Here is a 16,908-nt window from a genome sequence, read left to right on the forward strand (position 1 = left end):
CACAGTGGGGTTCTTAGTGAGGATCTTCTTCCTGGCTTGCAGGGGCTGCCATCTTGCTGTGTCCTCACACAGCAGACAGAGGCCACTCTGGTGTCTCCTCTTCTTATAAGGGCATTAATCCCATTGTGAGGCCTCCACCCTCATAACTTCATCTAAACCTAATTACCTCCCAGAGGCCTCACCTCTTAATACCATCACGTGGGGGGGGGGGGGCGGGGAAGGGGAAGGGCTTCAACATATGAATTTTGGGGTACACAATTCAGTCTCTGACACTTTCAAAGCCTCTTTAGTCCAAATTTACCAAAGAACCCTTAAACCCTTAATAGATTGAGTGAAAGTTATCATCTTTCTTAGTATATTTGGACAATCATTGACCTAAGACACAGGGTGGTTCAGCATAAAAGTTAACATCCTAGGTTCTAAGTTTGGTTCTAATACTACTTTCTCTGCTGCATAAAGCGAGTCATTTACTTTCTTGGCCTCAGCTTTCCTACATGAAGAATAATGGTGTTAAGTTGGATGAGCCTACGGCTTCTGCCCAGCTCAAAGTTACCAAGATTTTTCTGATAAAGATAGCCTTCCTTTTATTGAAAGAAAATACCTGGATTAGTCTATTCTTAGAAACTGGGTTATCTTATAATTCGTTTTGACATTGAAAATCTTTGTGCAAGATACCTGTAAAACAAATTTTCAGTTCCCATCTTGCACAGACTTAGCAGAGAGCAAAACTTATACCTGTTTGCCTCCTATACTTCCTTTGTTAATTTCACCCTATTGTATTCTGAGTATTTTGTGAAAGTCAAATTTCAGCAGATAAGCCATCCTCTCTAGCTCATGGTTCTCTCAGTGGTTTCTCATTCATGAATCTGTGATGCAATAAGCACCTGACTTATGATTATCTCTATATTCAGTTAAGTTTCAATATGGACTGAGCAACCATCCCTAACCCCCCTGAGTGTGTGGTTCTAACCACTGACATAAGTCTTTCCAAGTGATAATGAAGCTTACCTGGGCACTTTCAGCCGAGAGTACAATTCAGATGTTCTCAATTGTCTAGTTTGCACACAGAGCACTGTCCCAGTTACATTCTGATGTGACAGGAATGGATGTTACTTTTTGGATACCTTGGAATGACAGCAGTCCTTGAGTTCTGGAACTTCCCAGAATGTATAACATTTATAAAGGGTAATACACTTAATCCATTATTTATAATACAAAGTGAATGGTGTCATAAAGTAATATTCAGAATTACATAGGGCCATCATAGCTACACCTTTTTGTGAAAACAAATGTGAGTTGGGACCCCCCTTTCCACTGCTGTAATCTGGGAGGTGCGTTAACCAGCTACTGTATCAATCTTCGTTCTATCTGACCACAGTTGAGCTTCCATTAACTTGCTGAGGAATGCGCAAAATTTTTTATTTTGCATTTCAAAAAAAACAAATGTTTTTATTAAAAGATAAAAAATGTGAAAAATCAGTAGTAAGCATATACTATATAAATGGTTTTGACTGTGGGTTTTTAAACATTTAGGATAAAAAAAATTGATATCTTTAGCCATGAGACCAACTAGGTCTCCAGTGACGTACGAGGTCGGACAACTAAGTTCATGAATTTGTTGCAACAATGTTGCTAACTATTTTTGATATCAGAAATATTATTCATTATTAATTTGTACTAACAAGGCAGTTGACCAAGTTTACTATTTGGAAGTGCTGAAAGACTGTGTGAAATAATTAGATGACCTGAACTTTTCCCCAATTGATGGCTCTTGCGTCAGGACACATGGCGCTGCCTGTGAGGGAGTTTTTAGGCAGTAAACAAATAACTGTATTGGAACACGCTCCCTCCTCACCTGATCTGCCCCCCAATGACTTCTTTCTTTACCTGAAGATAAAGGAAATACTGAAAAGAAGACATTTGGATGACATTCAGGACACAAGGGTAATGTGATGACAGCTCTGATGACCATTCCAGAGAAAGAGTTCCAAAATTGCTTTGAAGGGTGGACTAGGCGCTGGCATCGGTGTATAGCTTCCCAAGGGGAGCACTTCGAAGGTGACTGTAGTGATATTCAGTCAGGAGTGAGGTGTGTAGCACTTTTTCTAGGATGAGTTTGCGAACCTAATTGTCAGACCTCGTATCCAGGAAAGTTGATTGCGATAATTTGGCAAAGTCTTAGAACAGAGTGGTACAGTTGGAACATGAACAAGTCACAAGGTGATTTTTATCTTAGTGAAAGCATTAGGGTGGAATAGAAGCCCTTGAAAGAGGTGGAAGTATAGTGTAACAGGAACACAGACTGCCCTTGTCACTGTCTGACCCCATGCCATCATACAAGTGACCTGTCTCCTGATTCAAGAGTCAAAAGTGGGCATTGGGCAGGCGCGCGCGCGCGCGTGTGTGTGTGTGTGTGTGTGTGTGTGTGTGTGTGATGTGAGGTATCTGAGTTGCAATTTACCTGGTGGAGAAGGGACTTATTTCTACACTCCTCTCCTTACAGGTTATTACTAATTAATTAAATGTTTGTCCTTTAGGCTAATTCAAAGAGCGGTTTTGAACAGTTTCTCTAAACACCATGAAATTTAGCTCATGGCAATCTCAAAACAGCTTGCGTATGAGTTTTTTGTTTTGACGCTGTTTTCCATGAAAATTCATATGTGGAAAAAGACATAAAAATGTTTGTGGTTTTTCTGAATGGAAATACGACTGGGGAATGATCTCAGCTGTGGAAGAAACTACTCTAAAATTCTGGAAAAGTCATAAACATTATTTTTACTTGTTTTTTTTTTTTTTTTTTTTCCCCTCTAGTAAGGAAAGGAGAGGAAGTCAGAATTTTCAAAAGCAGTGACAAAAAGTCTTTGGATTCTAGGTGAATTTTAAAATTATCTCTTTCTTCCGTAAAATATTTCTATAAAGATGGCTAAACCATCTACCTCAGAGGTTTAAAAAAAAATCCAATATAATTTTTTGAAAGCCTCTGGTAAATTCCCTAGTATTAAACTATACTCTCATAACCTTCAAAACTCTTCTATGAATAATTCTTGATGAGAAATAATTCCCAAGAAAAGTGAATTTATTTCTTAGTAAATCCTTAGCATAAATATAATTCATTTTGAGAGCTTTGGAGAGAGAGTGGGGGAGCGAGGAAAGAAGGGAGGGAGGGAGGACTATACATCGAACTAATATATATATATATATATATATATATAGAGATATATATATATATATATATATATAGAGAGAGAGAGAGAGAGAGAGAGAGAGAGAGAGAGAGAGGGAGAGAGAGAGGCCTGAATGTATATTGCTTTGGCATCTCACTGATTATTGCTATTTATTTATTAGTAAAATTATAGGTTCTCTTTCTTCCTCTCTCTCTCTCTCTCTCTCTCTCTCTCTCTCTCTCTCTCTCTGTGTGTGTGTGTGTGTGTGTGTGTGTTTAGAGATGACAGTATAAACAACTTTAGATAAATCAGTGGCTGGGAGCCAGATGGAATGGATGTAATGATGGATTGCTAAAGGAACCACCCCAGAAGAGCCAACCAGAGGTATGATGGAAGAGAAATGCATATTCATGCGTTGTTCAAAGTATGTTTCTCAGGAAGCATTCACAAACTTGTTTTCTTCTATGGGGGTTTATGGAGCACTGACGTGTAGCTAACTGCAAGTCATTTAGTACTTGGGACAGCTGTTCTTTCTCTGTGAAGATGTTTGGATCCCCAGGAGAAGTTGGAATTGAAATTTTTATTTACATTACTGTGATAAAGCTCCTATAAAATAAACAGAAGAATCCAGGCCATCGACAGCATTATTGTATTTACCAGCCATTCTGTCTTATTTAATATAGAGAGCAAAATATAGCTTCCCTTGTAATTATTGTTGTTTATCATTCTGAAGTAACGTCCATTTCTTTTAATTGGGGAGCACATGTCCTGTTGATTTATTGGAGACAATCCTCAGCTTGGAATTTTTAAGTGTTTTAATAGTTCTGTTTCTAGTAGAAAACAGAGCTTCTACAGGTCTATCTGCTAACTATCAACAGAAACTTGAAAAAGTGGTAAGAAACAGTCTAAGTCAGAAGGGAGTATTTTGTAGACTGGCAGCCAATTTAAGAGGGAGGCCAAATGAGATAATTTTGCTGTTTTTTTCTTTCTTCTTTGACAATAGTTGAAGAACTCAAAATGAACTAGCTGAGACTTCTGCCTGTGATTTTTATTTTAGCTATTAATCATATTATCTTACCTTATATTTCAATCAATTGATATCAGAATGTATTATTTTGGATAGGTACATGACCTTGCATTTTAATAATTCCAGACAAAATGGAGAAGGGAAAATGCCTCTAAGCTACAGTCGTTGCTTTTGTTGGATGTAGCACGATTTGCAAGCAATCCAAATGACTCACATATTTGGACTGTTGAAACATTAAATCAGTGTCTCTCTCTCTCTCTCTCTCTCTCTCTCTCTCTCTCTCTCTCTCTCATATTCTCATTTTTTCCTGTTCCTTCCTCCTAGGTCCTTCCATACTCATGATTTGTTTACACCAAAAACTGTATCACAATGTGTGAGTAAATACACAGAGTTTGAAGGAATCAATCTGAGAGAATACACAATATAAATCTTAGAAGAGTTACACTTATAAGGTTATTATATTGTCCTTTAAAGCTATTTGTCAAATTATTTTTATGGATACTTGTATTTCTTATTCTGTTTCTAACTCTTGGAAACAATTCTTTAATCTCTATATATGAACTTGGGTTTACAAAGTTGATTTTGTGTAATGTTGAAGACAGTTGTTTAGAATTGAATAAGTTGTGACAAACTACTATGTTTAAACTTTTATTATTTCCTTAATTGATCTGCTATTTATTAGTTCCAATCCAGGCCTAGGATTGCCAGCTCATGCCAAACGTACTTATAGTCAATTCAGCGATAGCCAATCTTCCTTTTTTTTTTTTTTTTAAGTGCATTTAAATCCCAGATTGGTTCCTTGTAACAAAATGCTAATTACAACTGTGGTTACAGAAAATCTTTCACAGACTGTTTTGACTCTGACGAGATTTATTTTTGGAATCTCAGGCCTGACTATAAATCCAATTATATATTTATTTTCTCCCATTAGTGTTATAATGTACTCAAGTCCAGAAGTTTTAAACTAAAACTTCAAGCATTTATCTTTAGATTTGTAGCATTGGTTGACTTTCTAGGCTAGGGACAAAGTAAAAGGAGTATGAAATGTTTTAGAATTATGCTTAAGAATTTGATAAAATGGGAAATCTCTCAACCTTCTCAATAATAGCAACGCTAGACTCAGATTTATAAAATCCAGGGCCAACCAAAAGACATGGTGATTTTGTGTTCCATATTTCATTCAACAAACATTTATTGAGCTTCTATGTACCAGAATTGTTGCTAAAAATAAGGAGATAGATTAACCAATGCATACAAATAGAGCTTCGCCAGTGAAATAAGAATCATGGAGAAACTGTAAGTTAAAATGTGTTCCTGGAGAGGGAAGAAAGTCTGCATTAATAATAGAAATATAAGGGATCTCAGTGCAACAGAGTATTAATGAAAGATGAATAACGGGATATATTTTCATATAGGTGTTCTGAAAAGGAAATATTGCTGGGCAGAAGACAATTGGTTATAAATTTGGAGAGCTATGGTTTTAATGTGATTTGATATTGTTTTCCTTTTTTAGTATCTACAAAGAAAATATCTGGAGGACTATACATCGAACTATTAACAGTAAGTACCCTTGATGATGGGATCATTATAATAGTATTGTCAATGCTTTTAATGTTTAAAAACTGCATAATTATAACCAAAAACTATAAAATATGATACTGCAATAGCTGCTTTAAATTATATTTTTAAAAATTTCATTGGTAAGATCTAAGTGAAGTTGGGAGCTTTTTAGAAGCCAAATTATAGTCAAAATAACATTTGTTTCTATTTTGTCAATGTAGCACTTGTGTCAAAATAGCATTTGATGTTCATGAGAACTGAATAGAAAACTATCTGTGACTGGCTGCAAGATAGGTAGTTCTCTCTATCTGGAGAAATACTTGACACAGCCTTAAAGTCCAGGTACCACTTGACTTTACTCTCTTCATTTGGAAAACAAAAATTACAAGGAAAGTCATAATGTAATCCTGAGAGTCTCCATTTGCTCTAAAATTCTCTGATCCCAATTTCCAGAAAACCTTAGAAATAGTCAGCGCAAAACAAGTCAGATTATGTAGCATTAAGACTATGCAACGATGAAACCGGTCAGGCAAAAATGGCCTCTATTTCGTCATGTGAGGCATAGCATATCTCTGCCTTCACCTGTTCTAGAATAATGAGAAATTTTCTAACCAAACACTCCCAGCATCTTCTAGTCTTAGAAACTTTGACGAACTCTAACACTTCCTTGGTGTTCATATAGTTTTGTGTTTTTTTAAATTTACTTTGAAAAATTTTGTGCACTTACATCCTTTTCTCATATTTCATGAATGTGGTATGACGATGGTAATATCTCATTTCTTAAACAGTAAGCATGAAACATATAGAAATAATAAGATTGAATATTATCTCAAAGACTATTCAGTTAACCCGAAGAGAATTGCCAACTATCATATTGAAATATTGCCCAAATGGTTTTAAGCACAGTTCTCTCACCCAATGTTATTTTTCTTTAAATATGCAAAATCAATCTCGTATTCAGCCCAACTTTGCAATAAGAGGAGAAAAAAATAGAAAAGTCAAACATCATATTTTCCCCCATTATGAGGTAAAATAATCAGTATGAATTTTGAATACATTCTGTTTAAATATATTCAGAAATTAAAGATGTTTAAAATATTAGTTATTGGTGTATATTTCCAATATCCTTCATTTTCACTGGATTGTTATTTTAATCAGTAGACTGCTCCTGCCTTATTTTTAATCACAAGTACTGTGCTTTGCACATGACATGTGCGTGGTGGATTCACTGAATTGAGTCGTATATACATACAATGTTGAATACTCCCAAATGTACAAATATACAAATTTGCACACTTTGGGTTAATACCTTTTCTCTTATGTCCCCCAAATAATTAAGCAACAGGATATTTAAACTGCTAAGGTCAGAAAATGTGTGCCATTAAGCTGTGACTTTTTTGCTAATCTAGAATTATGAAAAGTGAAGAGAAGATACTTCACAGAACGTGGTGGTAGGCAAAAAAAGAACAGCTACCCGAATATGCCCCCATTCTAATCCCCAGCATCTATGACTCTGAAAGGTTATATGGCACAGAGAATTAAGGATGTCTATGGAATTAAGATGGCTCATCAGCTGACACCGAGATAGGAACATTATCCCGGATTATCTCTGCATACCCAGGTTAATCATGAGTTCTAAAAAGTGGAAAAGAGTGTCAAGTGTGGATCAGACAGATGGTAGTGGGAGCAGCAGAGTTTGAAGAATGGGATGTGACAAGCACATCGAGTTATTCCTGAGTTTGCAAACATTTTTCTTTGTGATGAGGCCATCTGTGTCTCCTAATAGGTGCCCCTGGACTTCAGGCTCCTACCCTCCCACGGAGACTAGGAGAGAGGGGCTCTGCCTTCCTTGATGATGACAGTTAATGGCATAATTCGCACATACTTGAGGAAGACATCCCCAGGTCAAGAGCCAATAAAAAATGCTTACATCTCAAAGTGGCAGACAATGACTTTATAACCTTTGTAAAGTAAATACCTACAGTTTCCTCAGCCTGAGGGAAGCATAGTGGCCATCCTGGTCAGTTGTCTGTAGGATCTCCAGATTCTCTGCTGCCGATGAAACTCAAGGGATGCCCATTGGTAGGTAGTCCGGTAGAATTCAATGTCTCTACTGACCAACAAAATGCCTCTTGACATCCTAAACATAAAGGTCAAATGAAAAAGAAAATGACAGTTCTGTGTTTCTCAATTGTTCAAGATATCATTTCAAGATAGTAGAAGTGCTGGCAATCTCACAGAGAGAAACTGTGCCCAAAATTTATGCTTCATGTGGAATAAAGTTTTAATCTAGCTATGAAACAGTGTGGTGAGGTAAGAAAAATAGACGAGACAAAATGCAGGGTAATCACAAACCTCCTATTTCCCACAATCCTCACAAACCCCGTGAAGTTATTGTTCTTTTGAATCTGAAATGTGTCATATGATTCACGCAAGAGAAGGCATTACTTAAAAAGATGCCTATGTTGGTAGAATTCTCTGATATTTTATTTGGCATGTGGAGCTGAAAATAAAGAATCCAATTCTTGAATTATGTGTAAATAGTAGAACAAAGCTGTAAAGAAATTGAATTTCAGTGTTATAAATCCAAAGTCCAAGTTCCACTTGTATCTGTTAGTATTCTGTGAAATTGGGTAAACGAATTCACCCACTGAATTTCTCATTCTTTATCAGTAATATGGGGACAATTTGACTCCATTTGCCGACTTTTCTTTACCCCCATGAACTTGCCATAATGCAAATAATTCCGAGTTGTTCTTCCCTCAGTACCTTTGCATCCGCTAGTCTCTGTCTGGAATGCTCTTACCCAGAGACCCACATGGTCACCCTCTCAGTTCCTGAATATCTTTAATAAAATGTTGTTTCTCAGAGATATCTTTACTAATGGCATTTTATAAAGTGTAAGCCATACTTCTGGACTTCCTGTCCTCTTTTGCTGATTTTTTTTTTCTTTCACCACATAATAACTAGGGAGGGGGAAAACAATTTTTTCCTCTACACTTCCAGGTTCTTGTCTGAACCTCACCCAGCCCTGCTCCCCACCCACCCATAATGAAAGATTGATTAACAGGAGAAAAGCAATCAGAAAATTAATAACATGTATACATTCTGTGTACATAAGGAATATCCAGGAAAACTGAGCAAACCCCTCCAAAATGGCCCAAACCACCGCCTTAAATACCATCTCCAGGTAAAGACAAAAGAAAAAAAAAAAAAAATGTTGGGAGTGAAGGGAGCCGGTGATGGGAGATTATCAGGCAAAGCACAGTAAACAATGGTGAGGTCTGACTTCTCCTTTGATGCCAGTTTCTGGAGATTCAGTCACCCTTCTCTTCCTGGTACAAAGAAAGGGACAGCCTTACACATGGGGATTGCCCTTATAAATGCAAATGTTTCTTGCAGAAAGGTAACCTATTCAGTTTTCAGAGCCTTTCCTGTGGCTGCTCTTTCTAGAACATTACCATCTCCAGGTAATCCTATGCCAAAGAGCCATGTTTAGGGTGGTATAGTCTGCTTCCCTTCAACCATGCAACATACAATGTATTTCATGTATTTATGTTGTTAATTGTCTGTTTCTTCCCACTAGAATATAAATTCCCTCATTGAAAGGAAGTATTGTTAATTTGTTCTCTGTAGTATCCACAGCATTTGGAACAGTGCCTGATAATTATAGGTGTTCATCAAATAATTGCTAAATGAATACATCCTTCGAGGGTTATGCTATCATTAATTGCTCTCTCAGAAACCAGACATCCAGGGCTTGTGAGTGTTCTCCTGTCTGAGTATTTTATTTTTCTGTTGCAAGATGAATTGGAATAAATTAATAGTTTAACTCGAAAGGTAATTTGTCTGAATCCTAACAAAAAATCGCTATAGTTCTTGCAAAATGTTCTTTGCCCATTTGGCTGAATGCCCATTATTATCATTACATCCATCACCCTTACTGCTTTATTTTTTTTTTAATTGGGGAATATTGGGGAATAGTGTGTTTCTCCAGGGCCAATCAGCTCCAAGTCGTTGTCCTTCAATCTAGTTGTGGAGGGTGCACCTCAACTCCAAGTACAGTCGCCGTTTACAATCTTTAGTTGCAGGGGGCGCAGCCCACCATCCCATGCAGGAATTGAACGGGCAACCTTGTTGTTAAGACCACGCGCTCTAACCAACTGGGCCATCCGGCTGCCCCTCCAGCAGCTCAGCGGCAGCTCGTTGTCTTCAATCTAGTTGTGGAGGGTGCAGCTCACTGACCCATGTAGGAATCGAACCGGCAACCCTGTTGTTCAGAGCTCGTGCTCTAACTAACTGAGCCATCTGGCTGTCCCACCCCATGCTTCTTATACTGTTCTCACTACCCATCCTTTCCTAAGAGACACTTCAGTGTCAGAGCCTCTCTATCAGCCTGTCTCATTAAACTTTCTGAACTCCTACACTGATGTCTGTTCATCAACATACTCATAGATGATGGGGCTCTGTCAAGTACAGTTGTAACCTGCAGCAAAAGTAATGCAAAAAGATGAAGCATTTAATGTACACAATACAATTTTTACTGTAGTCAATCACCTCATTTGTTGGATATCCATACCAGCAGGAAACCAGTAACACCATATTGAAGCTAACTACCATGTTTCCCCGAAAATAAGAACTACCCTGAAAACAAGCCCCAGTTAAGATCGTCAGCCAGACGGACGCATTTAGTATGTTATGATAATGTTCCAGAAGAAGATGACGTGACTGTATTTGAATAACTGTAGATTGTTGTACATGAAAAAATAAGACATCCCATGAAAATACGCCCTAATGCATCTTTTGGAGCGAAGATTAATATAACACCCGGTCTTATTTTCAGGGAAACATGGTAAAGTGAGGATTCCAGAAGCAGGTTAAATTGCCCAAGAAGCACCAACTGCTTTTTCTCATCCCAGGATACAGACGTGTTTCCTTACCCTGACGTCTTCTCATTTTGCTCACTGCACTTCTGCTCCATTTTGAATTACTGCAGTGTGGACAGAAGGAGGGAAAGTGAATCGTACTTTCAGCTCTTGTTTTCTTTTCTTTCTGTATTCCTCTTTAATCCATTTGCATGAGCTGGCCCAAGGTGGAAACTTGCACAGTTCTCAAGCACTGCTTCTACTTGACTTTATTTTCACTCCAACCAGGATTTTTAAAGGTATGAAGCAGAGATTTCATTCTGCAGCAAGAGACAAGGTATAGGAATGCTAACTTGTTGATCAAAGGAAGACTAAGGAAACCAAGCAGTAAAAGACCAATTTGGAATTGATAAAGGTGAACTTTCCCCCCTCTTGATCAATGATCGTTTCTGTAAAAGATCATTGATCAGAATCTTCTTATGGGAAGGAACTGAAACAAACCTCCTTCCAGAATCCAGGGCTCCACTATCTCTGAGCGAAGGTTAAGTGAGAGTCTGACTACAGCTAGGATCAACAGTTTTATCTGCAAATTATACTAGGTTCACATCAATACATGAAAAAAGTGAATAATCAAGTTCTAAAATGTGTTCACCATAAAGTATAGCGATTTTTAAAAGTACAGCGATTTTTACCTCTAGCCTCTTAGGGTTTTTTCGCTGTGCCTGAGAATTAAACTAACACAAGGCAGATAAACAGGAGAAATGCATACAAATTTATTTATGTTTCACCTAACATGGGAGCCCTCATAAGGAAACGAAGACCCTAAGAAGTGGCAAATCCTAAATATTTGTACTAGGTTGAACAAAGAGAGACAATTGTGAAAGATAATTGTTATCTTTATCTGGAAAAAGACACCATTTGTCTTTATCTGGAGAAGTATTTAATATAAATATACCAGAAGGTTAAAGGAAGATAAAAAATATTCTACCAAAGTCTGTATAAAATTCTCTTGGCTTTGACTCCCTGTAGAGGAATGTTTCTTTCCATCTTTTATTTTTCTTCTATTTTTCTGGTACAGAAAGGGCATCTTCACATGGTAGAGTTTATCTCCTGTTTTCAGGAAGAAAAGGTGAAATTAGAATGCCCTTCTCGCATCTGGTGTTTATAAGTGCCTTTAGCTCAAAGTCATCCTTATGCCAAACTGGCATAGTTTTGGGTGACATATTCTGCCACCTCATGTCTCAACAACAATAATATTAATATACAAAAACTTTAAATCAGGAGTTATCAACTGCTTTCTACAACCATATAAACATCTTATTGATGTATACTCTTTAAATGTTTTAACTGAAATCTGTAGATTCCACATGCCCAAACCAAAAAGAAAAAAAAAGGTTTTTAAATATTTTGAGTGAATTTTACTATACCTTAAGTCTCAATTAATTTAATTTAAAGCAAAGGTTACTAAATAAAAACACACTTAAACAGTAGAATGGAATAAATGAAAACAAAATATGCCTGTTTTCAAGTACGTTATACTGTTAGATCAAAGCCAGAGTGATTATATTTTTTAATCCCCTAGAATAGTTGATTCTAAAGCAGTAGTTTTCAAATATAGAAAAGCTAGATTCTCTCTCTGATGAAATCCTATATTAATCCCTAATAGAAGAAAGAATAGGAAAGCTGAGATTGCATCTCCCCCAGAAAGCACTCATACACATCTGACACACTGATATGTAAATTTGAAATCCTAGGGCTCCACAATATACCAGTTGAAAGCCAAGGTTCTCAAGCCAGTCTTCGTTTTCACTTGATGAAAGCACCAATATTCTTTGGAAGCCACCATAAGACTGTGAGAATATCAAAGAGTCTTCAGGAATATGCGCGTAGTGAGTTGTATCAAGTCTGTAGCCTTTTACCCTATGAGAGTGGAGAATCTTACACCTGCTGTAAGGAGCCCTTCTCCAAGGACAGGTATCATTTAAGAGGGATAAGCCCTTTGGATGAACTCATTCCAAAGCAACTAATCAGATGTGTGCCTGATATTTGGGCACTTTCTACAAATTATACTTTAGAAGTTTGTCCTCATTTTTGTTGGTGTTTTCCCATATCTGCTCCTTTAAAATTCTGGCATTTTAGGTCAAAGTGTTTTCTAGTCACCGAAAGCTAGATATGCCAGAAAAAACCAGGTACCCCTCTAAGTTAAATCTGTAAACCACAGGCAGAAAATAGTGAAGGGGAGCAGAAACACCACCCCAAAATAAGCCTCTTTGGCATGAAGATTATTTCAAACTGGTTATTTTTAAGAAACAGAAGACATAGGAAAAGCCCTGAAAACTGAATCAAAGTTACCCTTTTGTAAAATACATTTACATTTATAAGGGAAATCTCCATTTGTAAGGCTGTCTTAGTTCAAAATAGTGTTGATGTAATAGTAAAATGTCCAGAGGGTTCTTCAAGCAGAACTTGTAGACATTTTGGGTTTTTTTTAATGACAAATTTGAAATAACATTAATTTAAATCATAAAAAAATAATCTCGGGACAGCCAGATGGTGCAGTTGGTTAGAGCGCAAGCTCTCAACAACAGGGTTGCCAGTTAAATTCCCACATGGGATGGTGGGCTGCGCCCCCTGCAACTAAAAATTGAAAACGGCCACTGGACTTGGAGCTGAGCTGCACCCTCCACAACTAGATTGAAGGACAATGACTTGGAGCTGATGGGCCCCGGAGAAACACAGTTTCCCAATGAAAAATAAAAAATAAAAAAATCTAAGAGCTCATTTCCTCCAACATCCTTTCTACCCTTCCTGTGACAGGAAGTCAGTACCCCAAAGTTAATAGATAATTTTGATTACTTGTTTTTTAATATTCTTCTTCCTTTGAATCAAAAATGTCCCCTATTTTTTTCCTCTGTAGGTATAAAAAGTAAATCAAAATCCCCTTATCATTGTAGCTCTTCAGATATCCAGCTAAGTATTCAGGTATCTACCAAAGACCCCAGCTATTGTTCCGTGACCATATCATCACCCTGAGCTTTTCTTCAGTCGTGTAATGTTTTCTTGACTTGTGAGGTTCAAAATTAAATATCGTGGGGCAGCAGAATGTGCCATGCTAGCACGTGGATAGTTAGTTTAAAGCTCCCTTTACTGCCTGAAGGAATTTAGATAGGGGTCTGGGCCAGGAAGACCTATTATCAGAGAGAACTTTTAATATCAGAAAGACTGGTCTGCATGGCCTGGCAAAAGTTTGTTTACCAACCATTTGCCCTTCTCATCTACCTGTGGGTTGTCTCCCTCCCCTTTGCAGCCCCACATCTCTACCCCCTTCTCCATAGCTCATCATGAAACATACGCCTCAATTGCCTGACAGCCTTGGACTCGCATATCGGATGGGGCTCACATACGTCTGAAATTACTTTTTCTCCTGTTGATCTGTTTTATGTCAATTTAATGATTAGGTCAGCCAAAGAACCTAGAAGGGAAGAAGGGAACATTTTTCTTCCTCTACAAGGATGCTACTCTGGGTGTGATAAGATCTATTCACAATACCTTTGGAAGGTTATTAGTGCAAATGTTGGCACAGTGCCTTTCCCCAGACATGCAATGAGTTCTAGTTTTCTCAAAGACCAGGTCAGCTTCACCGTTATGACTATGAAAATAGTGTTCCCTACCCTGTGTTAGGACGGTTGGTTTTTATCAGATGCATCCTTATGACCTATAATTTGCTGCTTTCCGTTCTTTGTTCCGTTGATTTGCTCATTAACTTGACATGCGTTTATTGATTGCCCTCACTGAGTGAGGTCAAATCATAGGAGCAGGAAAAACAGCGTCCTTGCTCTGCTGGCAATGCGTCCTTGTGGGTGAGCAGTCATTTAACAAAGCATTATACGATGCATTATTCAACTGAAATCAATTCAAATGTGACTGCCACAGTGAAATGCAGGGTGGTGATGAGGACCTCTGATAGGGGAACTTCAAAAGTTTTTCAAGGTCTTGAAGAAGTGATGTTTGACATGCTCATGAAGGATGATTAAGAATTAACTAGATGAAAATGGGAGAAACTGCCTTCCAGCAAGGAGAATTCCAGCCAGAGGACCTCAGGCCATAGCAGCACAGTGATTTGGAGTAATTGAAGGGAGGCTACTGTGACTTGTGTTGAGAAAGCTGATGAAGATGGCAGGGGTCAACTCTTGTTGAATTTTGTGGCCACAATTAGGGCTAAGGAAGAGCAAACCGAGGAGCAGTGGGAGGCCACTGGATGAACTGAAGCAGGGAGTGAAAAGATCTGATTTTCATTTTACACACACACACACACACACACCTTTGATTTCTACACTGGTCTAGTTCACAGATCCTTAATTGAAATTTGATTTGTCTTTATCTCCCTCTCCCAATTGTGTCTTATCAAATTTTCACCAACAATAAATCAACATTAACAATGTTTAACAAAATAAATTTAAAAAGAGATCTTAGGCTACCAAGAACTTTTTTCCCCTCTAATAAAAATGGCCTAAAATTAAAGATGAAAGGAAGATATCCAGCAACATTTTTTTTCTATTGTAGGCATGCTTTGCCAAAGCTGCATTAAAACATTTATTTGAAGCCAGTCTGGGTTATTCAAAGTCCTTTTTCGTAACGCTGTTGGATGGAGAAAGAAAGCAGACAGAAGACTGGACGGGCTGGACTGGGCATACGGGTCCAGGAGGCCCCTGCTCCTTGTGACATTTTGGACACCATTTCCTCACTTGTATTTCTGTGCTGCAAACGGTTTTATCAGTGCTTAGTGCTTTGATGAATGTGTGGGCCTAAGCAGATCTCAACTTACGGCTACATCGTTATCCATGTTTTCATTGAAGCCAGTGAAAAACTTCTGCCACTTTTATTGTTTTGTCTTTCTAACTTACTATTAAATATTTCAGGGTTATGGATATTGGCTCTCCTTAATCCAGAACCCCAGAATCAGAAATGAAATGAAGGAGGCTCATGAGAGAACAGAGAATAGGTTTGGGTACGAGGTGTGACAATTAAGTTCATGAGCTTGTTGCAACAGTGTTACTAACCTTTTTTGGTAGCAGAGGGATTACTCATTAAGAATTTGTACCAACTGGACAAACAGTTAACTAAGTTTACTATTTGGAAGTGCTGAAAAGGCTGCGTGAAAACGTTAGACGACTTTAATGCCAACAATTCATGGCTCCTGCATCACGACAATGCACCAGCTTACACGGCACTGTCTGTGAGGGAGTTTTTAGCCAGTAAACCAATAACTGTATTGGAACACCCTCCCTACTTCCCTGATCTGGCCCCCAATGACTTCTTTCTTTACCAGAAGATAAAGGAAATATTGAAAGGATGACATTCAGAACATCGAGGGTAATACGACAACAGTTCTGATGGCCATTCCAGAAAAAGAGTTCCAAAATTGCTTTGAAGGGTGGACTAGGCACTGGCATCATTGCATAGCTTCCCAAGGGGAGTACTTCGAAGGTAGCCATAGTGATATTCAGCAATGAGGTATATAGCACTTCTTCTAGGATGAGTTCACGAACCTAATTGTCAGACCTTGTGTGTGTGTGTGTATATATGTGTGTGTGTGTGTGTGTATATATATATTTAGGAATATATATAGGAATATATATATATATATATATATATATATATATATATATATATGAGATAAATGAGCTCTAGGAAATAGCAATATACCAAATGCACAAGGAGAAGGCAAAATTATAATTTTATGTTGGGGAAAAAATGTCTAGACCTACATTGAGTTTTAAAATTAGCAAAGCTTATCTTTATCATGCACTTACTTTCCTTTTGTGCCTCCTCTCTCCTCTCGCCTTATACAGGCCAATTCACAGGGAAATGGTTTTCCCTCCATAATTGGCCTGACTCCAACTGTCATCCTTTCCTGTTCCCCACAATCATGCTTCATTCTTCAGCAGTTGCTCATTCTTTCTCTCATTCTTTCCACCCCGAACAACATAACTGTTTTCCCTCAGAAAATTGGCAACTTGATAAACTGAGAAAAAAATATAATTTCATTAAAGGTAGGTGCAATTTTAGACAGTATGGGAGAGGTGTATCAATTTAGGCAATGGAATTATGTTTTCTGTGTTTTGTCTTACTTTTTTAATTTAGTATTTAGCCTGCTTGATTGTGGTCCCGGTTAGATCACTTAATGTTAGCATCTTTGTTTAGATGACAGAATTAAAAGATGGTCACTAAATGTCTTCCAACTCCTGTATTTTTTCATTCTTTGCTGATAAATTTTGTTTCTGTGCTCCTT

At 37.7% G+C, this 16,908-nt stretch overlaps 1 long non-coding RNA gene across 2 annotated transcripts in view; it reads left to right on the forward strand.

Moving 5' to 3' along the window:
• LOC141573128 (uncharacterized) overlaps positions 1 to 16,908 on the forward strand; it is a 215,594-nt gene that overhangs the window by 49,635 nt on the left and 149,051 nt on the right. For both annotated transcript variants that reach the window (XR_016021209.1, XR_016021210.1), the window contains exon 5: positions 5,705 to 5,751. This is a non-coding gene — a long non-coding RNA (uncharacterized LOC141573128). The remainder of the gene's footprint in view (positions 1 to 5,704; positions 5,752 to 16,908) is intronic.

Source organism: Rhinolophus sinicus, chromosome 4, assembly GCF_057876585.1.
Source record: "Rhinolophus sinicus isolate RSI-liver-muscle chromosome 4, RSI-T2T, whole genome shotgun sequence".
Lineage (NCBI taxonomy): Eukaryota > Metazoa > Chordata > Mammalia > Chiroptera > Rhinolophidae > Rhinolophus > Rhinolophus sinicus.